At 61.3% G+C, this 16,243-nt stretch overlaps 1 protein-coding gene across 2 annotated transcripts in view; it reads left to right on the top strand.

The window, feature by feature from the left end:
- SCUBE1 (signal peptide, CUB domain and EGF like domain containing 1) overlaps positions 1-16,243 on the top strand; it is a 126,629-nt gene that overhangs the window by 50,301 nt on the left and 60,085 nt on the right. The window lies entirely within an intron of this gene.

Raw genomic sequence — 16,243 nt, 5'->3', positions numbered from 1 at the left:
TCGGGCGGCCCCTGGAGCCGCCTCACTGAGTCTCCATTCTGGGGCCTCGCGCTCAGGGCAGGGAGCTCTGGGGGTGGCCGGGAGGGCCGTTTTGTGCCTCTGGTGTTGGGTCTGCAGTTTCCTCACAGTTCGCTCCCGCCCTCCAGTCCTGCGGCAGGGCTGCTGGTGTCCCTGGTGCTTTGTGTGGAGGGGGCTTGGGGCCACCGATGGGCAGATGCCACCAGAGAAGCCACTTTGTCCGTTCTGGGCTGGGGGCTGGCGGTGGGCAGAGTGAGGGTGGCCGTTCTCTCTGGTTCCCTTCCCCCAGTGGGGGCTCGAGGTCTGACCAGGCCAAGCTGCTGGTTCTTGATCTCTTGCACGTTCACTGGGTCACCAGTCAACAGGGGGTCCTTGTGGCCAGGAGCCAGCTGCCCTCTGTAGACCAGGTGGGATGGGGGTGCCGGCCTGGGGGCCGGTACAGAGGGACAGGGAAGACTCCAGCCAACTGGAGAGCCTGGGGAGCCTGGAGACAGCCCCAGCCAAGCCCAGAAGGTGCAGGGCGGTGGTGGCCATTTGGGGCCCAAAGCAGCAGGGCTGTGAAATGAGACAAGTGGTCAGAAGCCAGGACCCAGATGCTCAGAGGAGAGGGCCTTCCAGGCGGAGGGAGCAGCATCTTGGAAGCCGAGGAGGCGCGTCTTCCTTAAAATAATGGCGAGATCCAGCCATCTCGAGGCAGGCCGTGCACTCCTGCGGCCTGGCTGCTCTGAGCAGTCAAGGGAATAGACACCAGAGGAGGAGCAGGCAGCAGCCCCGTGGCCCCAGCCTCAGCCCCTACCCCATCACTGACCCGAGACACGGAGGAGGTGCTGGAGGGAAATCCTGCAAGGGCCTTACCTCCAGTCTGCGGCACCAGCGGGAGGCCAGCGAGTGGTCCACACTGAAAGGCAGGGAATGAAAAGGGCAGGTGCTGCTCTCCGGGTTGGGCCGACCGGGGCTGAAGCCCGCTTTGCCACTCCCTCGCCCTTCAGGCGGCTCTGCTGCTCTGAACCTCAGCTTCCTCATCTGCAAAATGGGGCAGCGGTGTTGACCCAGCAGGGTCTTTGGGGGCTGGCTCCAGATCCTAGGAGTAAAGTGCTAGTGTGCACTAAAGCTAACAGAGGCGGTGAGGTGAGACTCCGCGGCCCTGGCTGTGATTTTTTACTTGAAAACAATTCCTGAGGTAGAAAAGAAAAAACCATTTTTAAGAAGTACAAAACCCAGGGTAATTATGCAGAACTACGTTACTGGACTCCTCGGAATTCTCCGTGTTTTAGGCAGTTTCCTCAAAAACAAGGTGGCTGGTAAGCCTGCGCCGTGTCCCCAGAGGACAGAAGGGCCGAGTGAGTGTCGCCGTCCCGGGCGCCTGCTTCAGGCGCGTGGGCCCGACGTCCACATGGAAGACCTCCCAGCTGTGGGGCTGTGGGGTCAAGCTGCCCAAAATGAGGACCCCGACCCCAAATCGAGTTTCATAAAAAGCAGATTTATGAGGAAGAGTGAGCGTCGGTGGCGGGGGACAGTGAGGCCTGCTTTCATCAGGGAGCGGGGTTTACAGGGCGGCTAGCCCCTCCTCAGCAGGGCTGTGTGTACTCTGCTCCTTTGAAGAGCAGCTTTCCCACGAGCAGGCCTTCAGGTGAGACCGTGCCCCAGCTCAGAGGAGGGCGAGCAGGACAGGGAGACAGTGTGATGCCGGGCAGCAGCCTGGCCCTGTTCAGAACCGGGTCCCGGCACGGCCGGTGAGCACTGGCTGTGCTAGGGATGTCACTCAGCAAGCCCCGGCGCCCGCCAGGGCCGGGACTCGGTGTTGTGGCGGGCAGCGACAGCGGCTGCTGTGGGGTCACGAGCTCACTCTGCCCTGGGCCCCTCACGGGAGCCTGGCACGGCGGAGGAGCATAAACCCAGTCAGCTGAGGGGACCTGCCCGAGGTTGTACCGTAGGGTCATGGCAGTCAGGATTCCAGCCCGTCACTCACTGTGACGAGAGGAGGCTGGTAAGGAAGGAAATCGGGTGGAGAAACAGGCAGGCACTGAAGACCTCTTGGAGGAAGCTGCCCGTGAGCTGATGTCGGGCGAGGAGGGAGAGCGTCTGTGGGAGGAGCCGGGGAGGGCTAGGCAGGAGTGTGTAAGGGCCCTGGGGAGGATGTGTGTTAAGGGCCTGAGGTAGGCGTGTGTAAAGGCCCTGGGGCGGGTATGTATTAAGGGCCTGAGGCGGGTGTGTGCAAAGGCCCTGAGGCGAGTGTGTTTAAGGGCCTCGGGGTGGGCGTGTGTGAGGGCCCTGGGGCAGGTTGTGTACTGGCCCGAGGCGAGTTGTGTAACGGCCCCGAGGCAGGTGTGTATAAAGGGCCCCGAGGCAGGTGTGTATAAGGGCCCCGAGGCGGGCGTGTGTAAGGACCCCGGGGCGGGTGTGTGTAAAGGCCATGAGGTGGGTGGACCAGACTCTCGGGAAACAGAGTGAAGGGTGGGATGGTGGGCACAGATTGCCCAGGAAGAGGGGAGCTTGGCAGGGGCCAGGTGCCATGAGGCTGGTGAAACATGAGCCGGAGTTTAGGGCTGGGTAAGGAGTGCAGGGGATGACCAGACAAGCTGCTCCCTCCCGAGCCTGCCGGTTGCCATGACGGGTGCCCGTCCTGACTGTGTGTTCACACCGTTGATGACTGTTAGGGCTCAGAGTCAGAGCACGTCCAGGTGCTGAGACACAGCTTGTTTTGTACGTCAATGGCCTCTGTTCCCCAAATCAAGAGTCCTCAAGTCACCTGACTCTTCCTGACGCCCTAAAGGAGCCTCCCCTGAGCTGGGTTTCATTAGAGGGGACTAGACGCATGAGCAGGGTCAGCCAGGGTCAGTCCAGGCTCCCGGCCAAGACACAAGGCTCAGCCCTTCCGAGCGGCCCCGCCTCCCGGGCGCCAGTGCAAACCCTGACTCGAGGCGTGTGGATCTGGCTGGGCTGGGCTTGGGGGGGTCAGGTTCTCAGTCTTTCTCCATCTCCATGGGTCACGTGGCCTCTGCAATTACTCCTGCCTCTCTGGGTTTCCTTGTCTGTAAATTGGGACCAGTAATCCCTCCCGGGCCAGTGAGAGCTCGGTTAGGGAAAATGCTTTGAAGGGGTCAAGTGCAGTGCCTGCCCTAGGGGTGGCAACTCACAGAGGCAGTTTCTTCAGGCCTTTAGAACTCATGCCTGATCTGGGGACACAGGCTGTGCTCTTGGTGGGAGGGAACACAGAGACGCTGAGGTCCGTGGCCCGTCCGTCTGCTCAGCACTTGCGGGAGCTGGTTCGGGCACCAGCACAGCCCACGCTCACCTCCCACTCAGCCTCTGGCCCAGCACACCATAGCCCGTCTGTCACCCCACAGCCAGGGTGCGCCGGGGAGAGGGGTCCGGGGGGCTCCCTGGCCCCTGAGTAGATGAGCCAAGCAACCAGCGCGTTCGCTCTCTTCCTCTCCCGTGCCTGATCTTTTTTTTCCCCAAACTTATGTCGTATCTGTGCTCCAAGAAGGTGTTGACTCCTGGATGAACTTTTCCCTTTCCTTCCAGTAATGAATTCTTTCTTTCAGTCTGAGCAGAACTGATTTAGGGAGGAGAAGGAGCTCCAAAAGGCCTGAGAGCTGTGTGACGGCAGCTCACTGGCTCCTCCACTCAGGTGCCGGTGCCTCTGGTCCCCGGGGTCCCAGCGAGAGGAAAAGCAGGCGTGGCCTCTTGAAGCTTTCCATCTAGAAAGGGGATTCGGTGCTAAATGAGGGGCCTCAGTTCAGTTCAGTTCAGTCGCTCAGTCATGTCCGATTCTTTGCGACCCCATGGACTGCAGCACACCAGGCTTCCCTGACCATCACCAACTCCGGGAGTTTACTCAAACTCATGTCCATCAAGTCAGTGATGCCATCCAACCATCTCATCCTCCATCATCCCCTTCTCCTCCCGCCTTCAATCTTTCCCAGCCTCAGGGTCTTTCCCAAGGGGTCATTTCTTTGCATCAGGTGGCCAAAGTATTGGAGTTTCAGCTTCAGCATCAATCCTTCCAATGAATATTCAGGACTAATTTCTGTTAGGATGGACTGGTTGGGTCTCCTTGCAGTCCAAGGCTCCTAGGAGTTACCTTATAATAATGTGCTGAGAAAAAACCCTCTGGAAGGAGGGACCTGGGGCTCCTAGGGGCTCTAGTGTTGTCTGAACAGTGGAGAATGTAGTAGCAAGGGTCTCCTGGCCAGCCTGGTGAAGGACCTCTCCCTCACCAGCACTGATCCTAGGCCACTGCTGTTGCCAGCGGAGGTGGGTTTGAGATACGAGCTACGTGTGCCCCCTCCCCCAGACCACAAGCTGTGTGGCACGGCTGTGCTCTGAAGCCTCAGCAGAACGCCCACAGCGGTCTGATCTGTGCTGGTCATGAAAGGCGCCCGAGGAAGAGGAAGCCCCCTACAACATTGTCCCCACAGTCGTAGGAAGCAGGACAGGCTGGCAGGGGGCTTAAGGGGCTGTCCGTGCCAATGCCCAGCCCTGAGGGCCCTGGCGCACAGAGGCGACCTGTCTTCATGATCAGGAGCCCAGCCTCTAGGGCCCCACAGCCTTGGACTGGAATCCCGGCTTACCCACCCTGTCACCTGTGTGACCTTGAGCAAGTCACTGAACCTCTCTGCGCCGGGTCTGTGAAGTGGGGATGGTCATAGAACCCACTTCATAGGGTTAAAAAGATGTCATAAAAAAATTCCAGTAAACGTGGGCTCTTCTTATTGTTACTTACCGCAGACAAGGAAACAGGCCCAATGAGGGCGGGGTCTGCCCCTCGCTGGGCCGGTGTCCAGAGCCAGCAGCAGAGTCAGGGCCTGGGTGCACAGTGGGCAGCGCTCTGCAGATGCGTGCTGGCTGCTGGCTGAAGCCTGAGCTTCCGCTGAGTGTGGAGAGGCGGTCAGGAGTCAGGCCTCATCGTCAGGGAGCTCTCTGCACTGGCTCACCCGCCACATGACCCACCGAGGGCTGCAGAGGTCAGACCTGCCCCTGCCCTCCAGGAGTGCCCAGCCCCATCCTCCCCATGGAGGTGTGGGCACTGTGCCAGGCCACGCTGGGCATAGGCAGTTGGGAACCAAGACACGAAGAGGACCTCAGGCCCTTGTCTGCTCCTGCTTCTCCCTCCCCCCGCCCCCGGGCCCAGCGTGCCCACCCACCTTGTCTACTGCCCGGTGCCCCCTCAGCCTGGCGAGAGCGCCCGCTCACTGCACAGCCTGTCCCGAGCTGGCCCTCTGTGCTCGGGGCTGGTTGTCTCCCTCCCCCGCCACAGCTGGCTGCCTAGGGCGGTGTTCTCCCCGCTGCCTGCGTCACTGCAGCTTGGGGGTGCCCCATGGGCAGGGACCGTGTTCCGCACATCCCCGTGCCCTGTTTTGACGGGAGTCTGTGGCAAGGAACCGAGGGAGGCTGGAGAGATGCTCTGTTCACGGCGGCTGCCTGGGCCTGGGCACTCCACATCCTCGGGTTGTGCTGGTAGGGTCCTGGTCAGCACTTGCTCGTCGACGCTGTGGTCCCTGGGTCGAGGGGTAGGCACCCAGAGGCTGTGCGAGGCCGTTGCACTGTTGACCGCATCCCGAAGTCCTAATGTGCTGCTTCCTTTCCCTTGTCTGATGCCCAGAAACTGGCCACAGGGCAGCTGGGCAGCCGTGTCCCTGCAAAGCTGAGGCCCATGCAGAGCAGACGCCAGGCTGGCATTTTCCCAGCAGGGACTTCATGGGTTTACCTGAATGCATTTAATGTCCTTCTGAGCCTGTTTAAATGCTTGTATAAATATGGATGGGAAACTGCACTGCCCTCCTACCACCAGCATTCCTGGTGGCACTCAGGGCCCCGTTTTCACAAAGCTAAGATCTGGCATCGAGGGTGACACTCAGTTCACTTCAGTTGCTCATTCATGTCCAACTCTTTGCGACCCCACGGACTGCAGCACGCCAGGCCTCCCTGTCCATCACCAACTCCCAGAGTTTACTCAAACTCATGTCCATCGAGTCGGTGATGCCATCCAACCATCTCATCCTCTGTCGTCCCCTTCTCCTCCCGCCTTCAGTCTTTCCCAGCATCAGGGTCTTTTGGCATCAAGAGTGACACTGGCTCCAGCCAAAACCAGAGGTGGGAGCCAGGAGAAAGGAAGCTTGGCTTCTACTGCGTTCAGTAGAAACGATGATGGTGAGAGCTGTGTTTCCTGGGGGCTTCCTGCGCCCTCACAGACAAAGAAACCGAGGCACGCAGCGGGTGGGAAACTTGCCCACAGATGCAGCCAGTGGCACAGCAGGCCCCGCGCTTGGGCGGGCTGGCCTGTGAGCCTGGGCAGACCATGTGGAGGGTTCCCATGAGGCTCGCAGCCCTCTGTGCAGCTGGCTAGGTGCAGAGGGGCCTGGAGAAGCAGAGATGCCCCCTTGCTGACGCCACCTGCAGCTCCAGGGTGTGAGTGTCCCGGGTACCAAGGGTACCTCTTTAAGCCCCAGGAGTTCCAAAGACCCTTGGCGGTGGACGTGTCTGGAGATGGCCTGCCCGCTTCCCTGGTCTCCTCAGAGGAGCCGCCTAAGTTGGCCCAGCCTCTCTTCCCTACAAGTCACAGCTTTTGTTATGAGCTCAGTGACCCAGACAGCCTCTTGTCTGAGGACCAGAATGTCTGGCCCCGTGCTGAAGGGCCCAGCCTCGGGGCTGGAAATAGCTCTTCTCATCTAGCTGTTGTCCACCGTTCCACACCCCCGGCCGTAGGGGGATCTTGCTGTGAATCCGGCATCCCAGGGTCCGCATGCACTCGCGGAGACTGCGGGAGCCTGAGGGCCCCCCGGCTCCTCCGGAAGGGCCTTGGGCTCCGTGACGGCTATGTGCTCCCGGGAGCCGCTTCCACCTGTGTCTGAGCCTGCAGGCGTGCTCTGGGTGATTGTGCCTAGAACGGCTCTAGAGTTCATCTTTTGGTGTATTAGACCCTGCATGAAGTATTTTTAGGACCTGTTCCTTATATCTGTAAGTTTGTAACTAAAGATGAAACAATGTTTTTTTTTTTTTATCTTTTATTTTGAAATAATTATAGAGTCGTAAGGACATGCAGAGATAGTAAGGTGAGATCCCATGTACCCTTCGCCCAGCTCCCCCCGCGGTCACCTCTTACATGACTGGAGAGCCGCAGGGATGCCAGGAAGCCGGCATTACTAGGCTGAGACTACCGAGACTGTCCCCAGGGAAATAAGACATGTGGTCACCCTAATAGTACCTCGTTTAAGCCCTGGACCCCCACAGGGTAGGTACGACTGCTCCCACGTGCAGATAGCAACAACAGAGGCAGGTAATGCGCCCAGGGCCACGTGGGTCCTGGCAGAAACCCCAGACAGAGGTGCAGTGACGCCTCTTTCTGGGCCTGAGCTCTGGGATGCCATCTGGAGCAGGGAGGGCCCCTCAGGCACCGTCGCCTCCCAGTGCCATCTGACTGAGGAGGTGACTCTGTGGCAGCGCCCGGCAGGCTGGTTGCCAGGGTTGTCCTGACCTCAGGTCACTCCCGTAAGCCCGCAGCCTCGCCGGAGAGACGGGGGACTCGGACGTGAGCCCTGCGCTGCGCCTGAGACTTTCCTCACGGGGTTGTTTCGAGACTCTGCGTCTGCTGCTGCTCCTGCCACCTCTGCACCCTTCCCATCTTTCCCGCCCGTGTTTGCCCAGCTGGCCTTCCCTCTCTGGGCCCTTCACTCAGGCCAGCCTGGCCTCTTGCCTCTGGCCAGGGGTCCCTGCCGTCTAAGCTTCCAGCTTTGCTCTAGGGGCCAGGAGAGTCAGCGTGCCCGCAGACTTTCTTGCCCGTTGGAGAGGGTTTGCGTCCTTGAGCCTGAAACCAGACCCAGAGCTTCAGGAAGTGAGAGAGGGGGTCAGGAGGCTGCGTGTGGCAGCAGTTTGAACTTTGCTGTGAACGTGACAGGGGCCCCGTTGGCCCCAGGAGTGGGGGTATGACTCACATTGCGGAAAGATCACTGCCCACCGTGGGTGGGCAGGGAGATGAAGCCCTTTCCTGGGAGGCAGCACTGGCGGCCATCAGGGTCTGGAACTCATAAGGGGGCAGTGTGAGTGGACAGGAGGGGCAGAGGGGAGGGTGAGAGGGGCAGAGGGGAAGTTGAGAGGCAAGGCAGGGCAGGCGGGCCTGTCTGCAGAGAGGCCCGGTCCCTGCATCATGGCAGTGCAGAATGGTTCAATGGAGGTTGGCTCTGGACCACGTGGGGCCTTGTCCTTTCTGGAACCAGGAGCTCCAGAGGGGAGCCTAGGGCCCAAAGTTGGACCAGCCAGTCTCTACTTTTCAAGAGGCTGCAAGCCGGGTGCTGCTCAGCCTCCGGCTCACTGTCCTGACCTCAGGCGCCCCAGGCAGCTTGCACTCATGGGCCCCCAGGCTCTCTGGCCCTCTCAGCCTGGGGCCTGAGGAGGTGGCCAGGGTGGTGGGTGTGAGGACAAGCTCAAGAGCCTGGCTGGGACAGGAGCAGGGCCTCTGGAGTGTCTGATCTCCCAGCAGAGATCAGGGGTGTGGGGACGGCGACCGATTGGCCAGTGGTTCCGCCCTTCAGCCACCTCGTGGCCAGGCCAGGGAAGAGGGCTGGGCTCCCCTGCGGCACTTAGAGGAAAGCGCTCCCCCCGGCCGCACTCAGACCCTAGAGTCACGCAGGGGCCCTGAACCCACAGCCGCCCGTGTCAGCCACAGCCCGAAGCCTTGCCCTCCGGCCCTGAACCCACTGCCCATCATCCACGCCCTCCCACACAGGACGGGGTGGGGGGGTGCTCCCTCACAGAGGCCCCCGGGCAGTTTTCAGGCCCCAGTCCCTGGGGTTGGGTCAGGGCAGAGGACTGGTGGCTCTCACCGGAGGCGGCTGCCCCTTCCGTCCACCACAGCCCTCGTCTGGGGCCCTTCCCCGACTCTCCTCAGCTGGTCCTTGACCCTCCTCCAGACTTTGCTGTCCGGCTGCTCCTGAAGAGCAGGAGGTGTCACCCGTCTCGGCAGCAGCTGTTCTCGCCGGCCCGTCCCCAGCCTCCACTCTCACGGTGCTTCCACACCCGGCTCTCTGTGAGGCTTGCAGCCACCCCGGGAGGAACTTGGGGTGAGCACTGTCACCCCAGCACAGCAGGGCACCCCAGCGGGGCCCACGCCTCAAAGCAGCGCTCCGGACAGGGCCACACTTCTGACGCCAGCGGTAGCTTTCCTTCTCCCGCTCCACCCCGTTGTGGTGGTGGTTTCGTCCCTCAGTCATGTCTGACTCTTGGCGACCCCACGGACTGCAGCCCGCCAGGCTCCTGAGCCCATGGGATTCTCCAGGCAAGAGTACTGGAGTGGGTTGCCATTTCCTTCTCTGGGGGATCTTCCCGACCCAGGGATCGAACCCGGGTCTCCTGCATTGGCAGGCAGGTTCTCCAGACTCACATGCCTGTGGACAGAGGCTCACCGTCCGTCCCAAGCCACCCCCACCAGATGTTGGCTCAGGGCCCCATCTGTGTGCCTGGCTGGCCGGCACCCACCGCTTCCTGGGACGTGATTCCCGCATCTTGAGGTCTGGGCCAGGCCTTGACCTGGGGCCCCAGCATGGCCCCTGCAGGGTAGGGGACATCCTCGGCCCTGTTCCAGGGCTCTCTGTCATCAGCCGTGGGTGCTGGGTTTCCATGAGTGTGTGTGGCCGGGAACTTTCTCTTTTAAATGAGGGCAACGGTGGCCTCCACGGAAAATCCTCACCTTCAGCCTCAGGGCTGCGCCCCTGGCTGCTCCTGGGGCTTCTCCTCATTTCCCCCCCCAACACACCCCACCCGCAGACCAGGTGGGTGGGAGACCAGGCAGCTCTCGCATTTAGCAGGAAGATTTACGGTGCTGCCGGAGAAGGCTTGTCCTGGCCCTCTGCAGTCCAGAACGGCCCTTGAGGCGGGGACAATAAATCCAGCCCATTATTTTTTACGAGCCTCCCACCCCATAAACAACTCCTTTGGCTGGTGAGCCCAGCTTCACGCCCTTCTCCTGGCCTGGCCTCCCGCCAGCCTCGGCCAGGCCGCCCTGCAGGGACCCCAGTGCCTCGTGGCATTGGCCTCCTCGTGTGGATAATGAGGGGGTAGCTGGCCCTGGCCCCGGCTCCCTTCTCTGCTACGAGTCCCGTGGCCTCACTTTTCTTGTCTATAAAATGGGACAAACGTCAGTGTTCATTACAGAAATTTTTATGAAGACCAAAATGAGATGCTGTGAGCACACTTTGTTCCCTAGTGGCCTGCCTGGACCTGAAGTGGGTAAAACTGTCAGCTGTTACTGGCACCACTGGGTGCCAAGCACCGTGCCCAGACGGTGGCATGGGTCATCAGACCCTGGAACGGTCTGGCGCCATGCAGCTGTGCTCTCCCATCCTGCCGAGAGGAAATGGAGATTGAGAAGCAATTCGTCCCCTAGTGAGTGATTAGCACAGTCAGGATCCGAACCCCCGTCTTTCCAACTCCTAAGAGCAACCATGCTGAATGAGCAAATGGACGGAGGGCTGGGATCAGCGGTGGCCCGCTGCCTGGAGCCCCTTGCGGCCGCAGGGCCCCCCCCCACCCTCTGCCTGCAGGCAGGCTCCACTCTCCCCCGAGTTAGTGTGGTGGCTGGTTCCCGGGTCCCCCGAGCCCTCCACCTTCTGTCAGCAGCGGGACCCCCTGGCCACGTCCCTGCCCACTCGGCCCCCACCCGTGGCTCCTCTCCCTGCGGCGTGCATCACAAGGCTGCTCTCCCGCACCTTCCTCGCCTTCCCTGCCTTCACAGCGCGGCCCCTCTCCAGCCCCCCACCCCCTTCCTGTTCTTCCCATGGCTAGGGAGCCCTTTTCCAGTTGCGGGCCTTGGTGTAAGCTCTCTGCTCTGCCTCAGGGGCCAGGCCCCAGTCCTCTCGCTTCCTGGAGAACTCATCATCATCCTTCAACACCCATTTTGCTTCGTCTCCTCTCGCAGAGCTGTCTCCGACTCCAGGACGAGCACGTCATCCTCCCATTGTACACACACAGCCCCGAGGCACTGTGTCCTCTCCTGGGGGCGGCGCATGAGCTCCTGAGAAGGGCAGGGGTGCATCTCCCACGTCTGACGCAGGGCGGGCACAGGGCAAGTGACAAAGAGGATCGGATTAAAGTTCTTTCACGCCCCTGGCACCAAGCGGCACCAAGGCAGGGCTTGCTCCCAAGGCTGCTTTCAGCCCCGGTCAGCCGTGGGTGGCCGAGGCCCCTGCAGCAGGGGAGCCCGAGATGAGTCAGAGACGCTCCCCAGTGCACAGCTCCACACCCCTGAACGAGCCGATCCTCTCCTGGAACCCCGTTCCTCCACGCTCCCACAACCCTACCGCATGTGCCGCCAGCCCGCATGGCGGCTGACCCAGCGTGCGCCTCCACGTCTGTTGACCGAGTGAGGCGTCCACTCGGCAGTCTGTTCCAGTTAGAGTGAACAGTGGGAATCAGCATGGGCTCCCCAGGCTGGTGGTCCGCGCCCGCGATACGAGCCCTGGGAAGAGGGGAGATGCCCCACAGCCGTTGCGCTCCTTCTGTGCGCCAGGCCCTTGGCACCCTCTGATCCTCAGAGGACCCTGGGAGTGACAGCTGCCCCCTCGTTGTGCAGAGGAGAGAGCGGAGGTGCAGGCAGGGACAGCGGGCACAGCCATTTTGGGATGGAGCCCACCCAGAGCCCAAATGTTGGTGGTTCCGAGCCTGGCTGTTTCCCATAGCACATGGTGGGCAGTGGAGGTGAGGCAGTGTCGGGGGGCTTTTTGTGTCCTTAGGGAACCTCCTGCTGGCATGCCCCCCAGCATTCTTGCAGCTCCCCCTCCTAGGCCCTCCCCCAAAACTGCAGGGGGAGCACTCACTTGGCCACCACATTGACCCTTCCCACACCTGGGCTCCTCTGCCTGGTCACCTGTCAAGAGGCAGAAACAGGCTTGTGCCCTGGTCACAGCCAGTCTGCGGCTACCTTTAGGGCAGGGGTACCCAGTCCCTGGACCACGGACTGGTCCTGGTCCCGGCCTGTTAGGAACCGGGCCGCAGAGCAGGAGCTGAGCTGCGGGAGAGCCAGCAAAGCTTCCAGGGCTAGTCCCCATCTCTCCCTTCGCTCACATTACCACCTGACCCTTTCTCCCCATCGCTCGCCCATGGAAAAATTGCCTCCCATGAGACCAGTCCCCGGTGCCAAAAAGGCAGGGGACCGCGGCACTACAGGCCCTGTGGAGGGAGAGGGTGAGAGCAGCCAGGTGAAATACGGGACAGCCTGTATTTGAACTTGGGATTTCACATCAGTAGTGAATGCTCTTTTTTGGCACAAACGTGACCCACGTAACACTTGGCACGCTTACACTTGGGAAATCTTTGTTGTTCATCTGAGATCCAAACTGAAGCAAGCAGCCTGTTTTCATCCGCTGTGTCTGGCAGCCCTGGGGAAGGAAGGGGGCATCTCTCGCCTCTGAACCCGAGCAGAGTGCTAAGTCAGGAGGCAAGAACGTCTCAGGCCTTGCTCCCAGCCACCTGGGCCTCAGAGAGGCGTGGACGTGCTCGTGGTGACGCCTAGTGGTCAGCCTGGGGAACTCCAGAGGCCAGGAAGGGGAAGAACCCTTAGTGCAGGAGGGGATGGAGGGAGCCGGGGGTCCAGGGTGAAGAGCAGCTCAGAAAGAACGGGCACTGCAAAGCCGGATAAAGGAGGCCCGGGACACTTTCACTGAGCACCAGCTCCGTCTTAAGGGGACTCAGGGACCCTGAGCTGGAACCCTCCCCACTTTAGAACCCTTTAATAACCTCCCTCCTCCCCTTCCCAGAGGAGGAGACCAAGCAAGTTCCAGGCCACACACCTTAGAAAGGGCCACGGGAAGTGGAGCTGGTGGACACCTGGCCCACCCCACCGCAGTGATGCCAGCCTCCCTGTGGCAGCTGCAGCGCTGCCCACGTTTGCCCACACGTGTCTGCGTTCACGGCCATCAGACAGGTTCCTTCCCATCTCACAAATGCGGCCTTCCAGGGGCCCCCAGTGCCAGGACCAGCCCAGAAACCAGAGGTGAGGGGCTGAACAGGGCTGGGGTCCACCCCTGCTTTCCGAGAAGGCCAGCTCTGCCCCTCTGCTCTTATCTGGCAGACCAGGAGCCGGCCAGGGTCTCAGCTCTCCATCTCTGCATCTGTCTATCTGTCTGTCTGTGTGCACACTTGGTGAGCAGCCGTGGCAGAGGACTTGGTTTTAGCTGAAAAAGCCCCCGCGACATGCAGGCACCCTGGCTGGCTCTGCTGGCGGCCTCAGCACAGGGCCTGGACACGGTGGTGCCAGCAAAGTATCGAATGCGGGGGTGAAGGAATGGGTGGGCCCAAAGGCTGGTCAACTCTCAAACCGGAAGTGCCTCGTGAGCCACTTTCTGATGTGACGGAAAGAGCTCTGAACTTGAGGGTCGAGGCATCAGGAGCCCAGGGGTTGGGAGCTGGAAGGCTGGGTGTGGACGCCATGCTGACTGCTGCGTGGCCCAGGGCGGGTCCTGGCCCGTGGGCTTCAGCCTCCTCGGTGGAAAAGGAAAGGCTTTCTCCAGATGCTCTTTAAGTTCTTTTCCAATTCTTGCTTTCTGGAAAACCGGTCCACTCTGGCTGTTTTCTCGTGTATAAAGCCAGGTTCCACCTTGGTTTCAGAGCTGACCGAGTTACTGAGGGGCCCGCCTCACTGTGGGTGCATGCTTATGACAGACTGGCCTGGGGTCCAGCCCTGGGAGAGGAAAGCAGGGTGAAGGCACAGCCGAGAAGTGGGCTCGTCCTGCGGAACGGGCTGCCGGCCAGGAGGACCCCCTCAGGATTCATGGAGGGAAAGCACGCAGGCAGCTGAGCAGCTGAACGTGGAGAGCATAGGGGTCAAATCCCACGAGGGCTGGGCGGCAAGTGCTGAGGGAAGGCGGGGTGTGCACTCAGAAAGGCTGGTGCCCCTCGCCCAGCCCCAGGCTCTGGCCTGCTGCCTGAAGGCTGGGGTGGAAGTGGTGGGAGGGCCGTAGGGTCTGTGTGCCCGGGAGTGGGCGATGGGCCCAGCGAGGAGAGCGTTGGGCCAACAGAGGCCGTGAGACGCTGGTCAGCAGTGGGAGGAGAGCCCAGTCCCCCTGAGGGCCATCGAGGCAGCTGAGCACACGCAGAAGTGAGCATCTGGCCAAGGGGCTGGGACCCCTGCGGGCCTGCCATTGGGATGGCCACAGTGGGGGCGGGTATCCGCCCCCCCCCCCCCCCCCCGCCAACAAGGTGGGAGACCTCCCTCCAAGCCTCAGCATCGTCACTTCTCAGGTGGGCCTGCTGATGGCACCTGCCACACAGAGTCATGGAGACAGGGGCACTGGCAGAGAGCCTAGCACACGGCCTGGCCCTGAGCCCCTCCGGGTACATGAAGCCCACAGTCTGAACCCTATGTCCCAGGTAAGGGCCACCCCAGGGATGCAGCCTGGAGTGGTCTGGGCTTCTGGTCAGATGGGGGGTCTAGTGTGGGGCCTCCGGCTTCCAGCACCCCAGCCAGGCCCTGGAATTGCCCAGGAGGGTGTAATTCGAGGCGGGGGGTGGGGGGACACAGGATGGGAGACAGAGCCCTGCATTCTGCTAAGCCCAGGCCTCGTAATGAGAGGCTCTGGAAGCACCATCCAGGCGCAGATGCTGTTGGAGGGTAATTAGGGGGTCGAGCTAGAGCCTGGCAGGCGGCCCAGGCCCGGGGGCCAGCAGCGCTCTGCAGACAGCAGCCAGGCCTGGGCCTGTGGACGGGCGCGTTCTGTTGTCTGAGTGCTGGCGGGTGTTCTGGCCTGGAGTCCAAAGCCCCGAGCGGCTGAACGCAGGCCCCTCGGCGGTGCAGCTGGGTTCAGCACCATTTCTCAGGCCTGAAACAGGCACCGTGTAGGGCCCCAGGGGTCAAAGAGGTGACTCGGGCGCGGGCCCCGCTCCTTCAAGGAGCCACCAGTCTGGTGCAGGAGACCCAAGTAACCCAGAAGTTACAATGAGTGTGGTGGGTGCTACGAGAGGGGGAGTCCAGAGGGCTGTGGAGGCCCAGGCCAGGCAGCTCATCCAGCCTAGGGACTTGAGGGGAGGGTGGAAACAAGGAGGGCTTCCTAGAAGAGGTGACGCCCAAGTGGAATCTCAAATTGCTGGCCGACAGCGAGCATCCCTGTTCTTTGGAGCCCTGGCAGACAGAGGTGAGGAGGGCCGGGAGTGCTGTTCGAGAGCTCTCAGCCTAACCCTGGGCCCTGGCTGGGGCGGGGCGGTGAAGGGACTTTGGCAATAGGAAGATGCCATCAGGTTTATGCTCTAGAAAGTTCCCTCTGCTGCTGCCGGAGAAGGGCTGGTCTTCAAGTCACACAGGACGGACCCCAAGTTACAGCTCTCCCACATCCTACCCAAGTGACCAGGGGCAAGGTGCTCAGCCTCTTGGAATGACTCTAAGATGATGACAGAGCCTCTTGCCTCGCAGGGTGGCGCAATAAAGGCCTGTGTTCTCATAGCTGCCTCCGCCCCCAACCTGGTGCCGGGCCCTGCGGACCAGGAGGGGACGGAGTGTGCTCCCGCTCGCAGCCAGCTCAGGCCAGGGGTCTGAGGACCATGCAGATGGCACTCCCTGTCTTGGGGGAGGTTTGGAGTGAGAAGCTGGCATTTGAGATGGGCTTGAAGAGACAACGTGGAAAAGCAGATGTAGCCAGGGAGGGCGGGGTGGGGCGTTTCCCTGCTCCAGATCACTCTGGGGCCAAGGTGAAGAAGGCAGGGCTTTCCCTGCCCCTGCCCTGGCAGTGAGTACTCCACTGCCTACTGGAAGTCCCCCAGGAGCACAGGTTCTGCAGTGGGAATGCCTGTCCCGTCCGTGTCCCGGGGGCAAATGCCCACGTCTTTCTCCATGCTAGTCTCCTCATTTGCAAAGTGGGATTAAGTAGAATCTACTTTGAAGAGGGGTCCTGAGAAGCTCCAATACTTTGGCCACCTGATGCGAAGAGCCAACACATAGGAAAAGACCCCGAAGCTGGGAAGGATTGAGGGCAGGAGGAGAAGGGGATGACAGAGGATGAGATGGTTGGTTGGCATCACTGACTCGATGGACATGAATCTGAGCAAACACCAGGAGATACTGGAGGACAGGGGAGCCTGGCATGTGCAGTCCACGGGGTTGCAAAGAGTCCGACACGACTGAGCAACAACACGGGCAGCAAGGCTGGCTCTGGTCATCACTCACCTGCAGCGAGTTTCCGGTCAGCCTCTTTTGCAGCCCAGAGCTGCCACCGTGCTGTCTCACTTGTGGGCTGGCCCT

This window comes from Bos indicus, chromosome 5 (genome assembly GCF_029378745.1).
Source record: "Bos indicus isolate NIAB-ARS_2022 breed Sahiwal x Tharparkar chromosome 5, NIAB-ARS_B.indTharparkar_mat_pri_1.0, whole genome shotgun sequence".
NCBI classification, from domain to species: Eukaryota; Metazoa; Chordata; class Mammalia; order Artiodactyla; family Bovidae; genus Bos; species Bos indicus.
The sequence above is the reverse complement of the archived record's forward strand: the minus strand, read 5'-3'. Positions and strand labels throughout refer to the sequence as shown.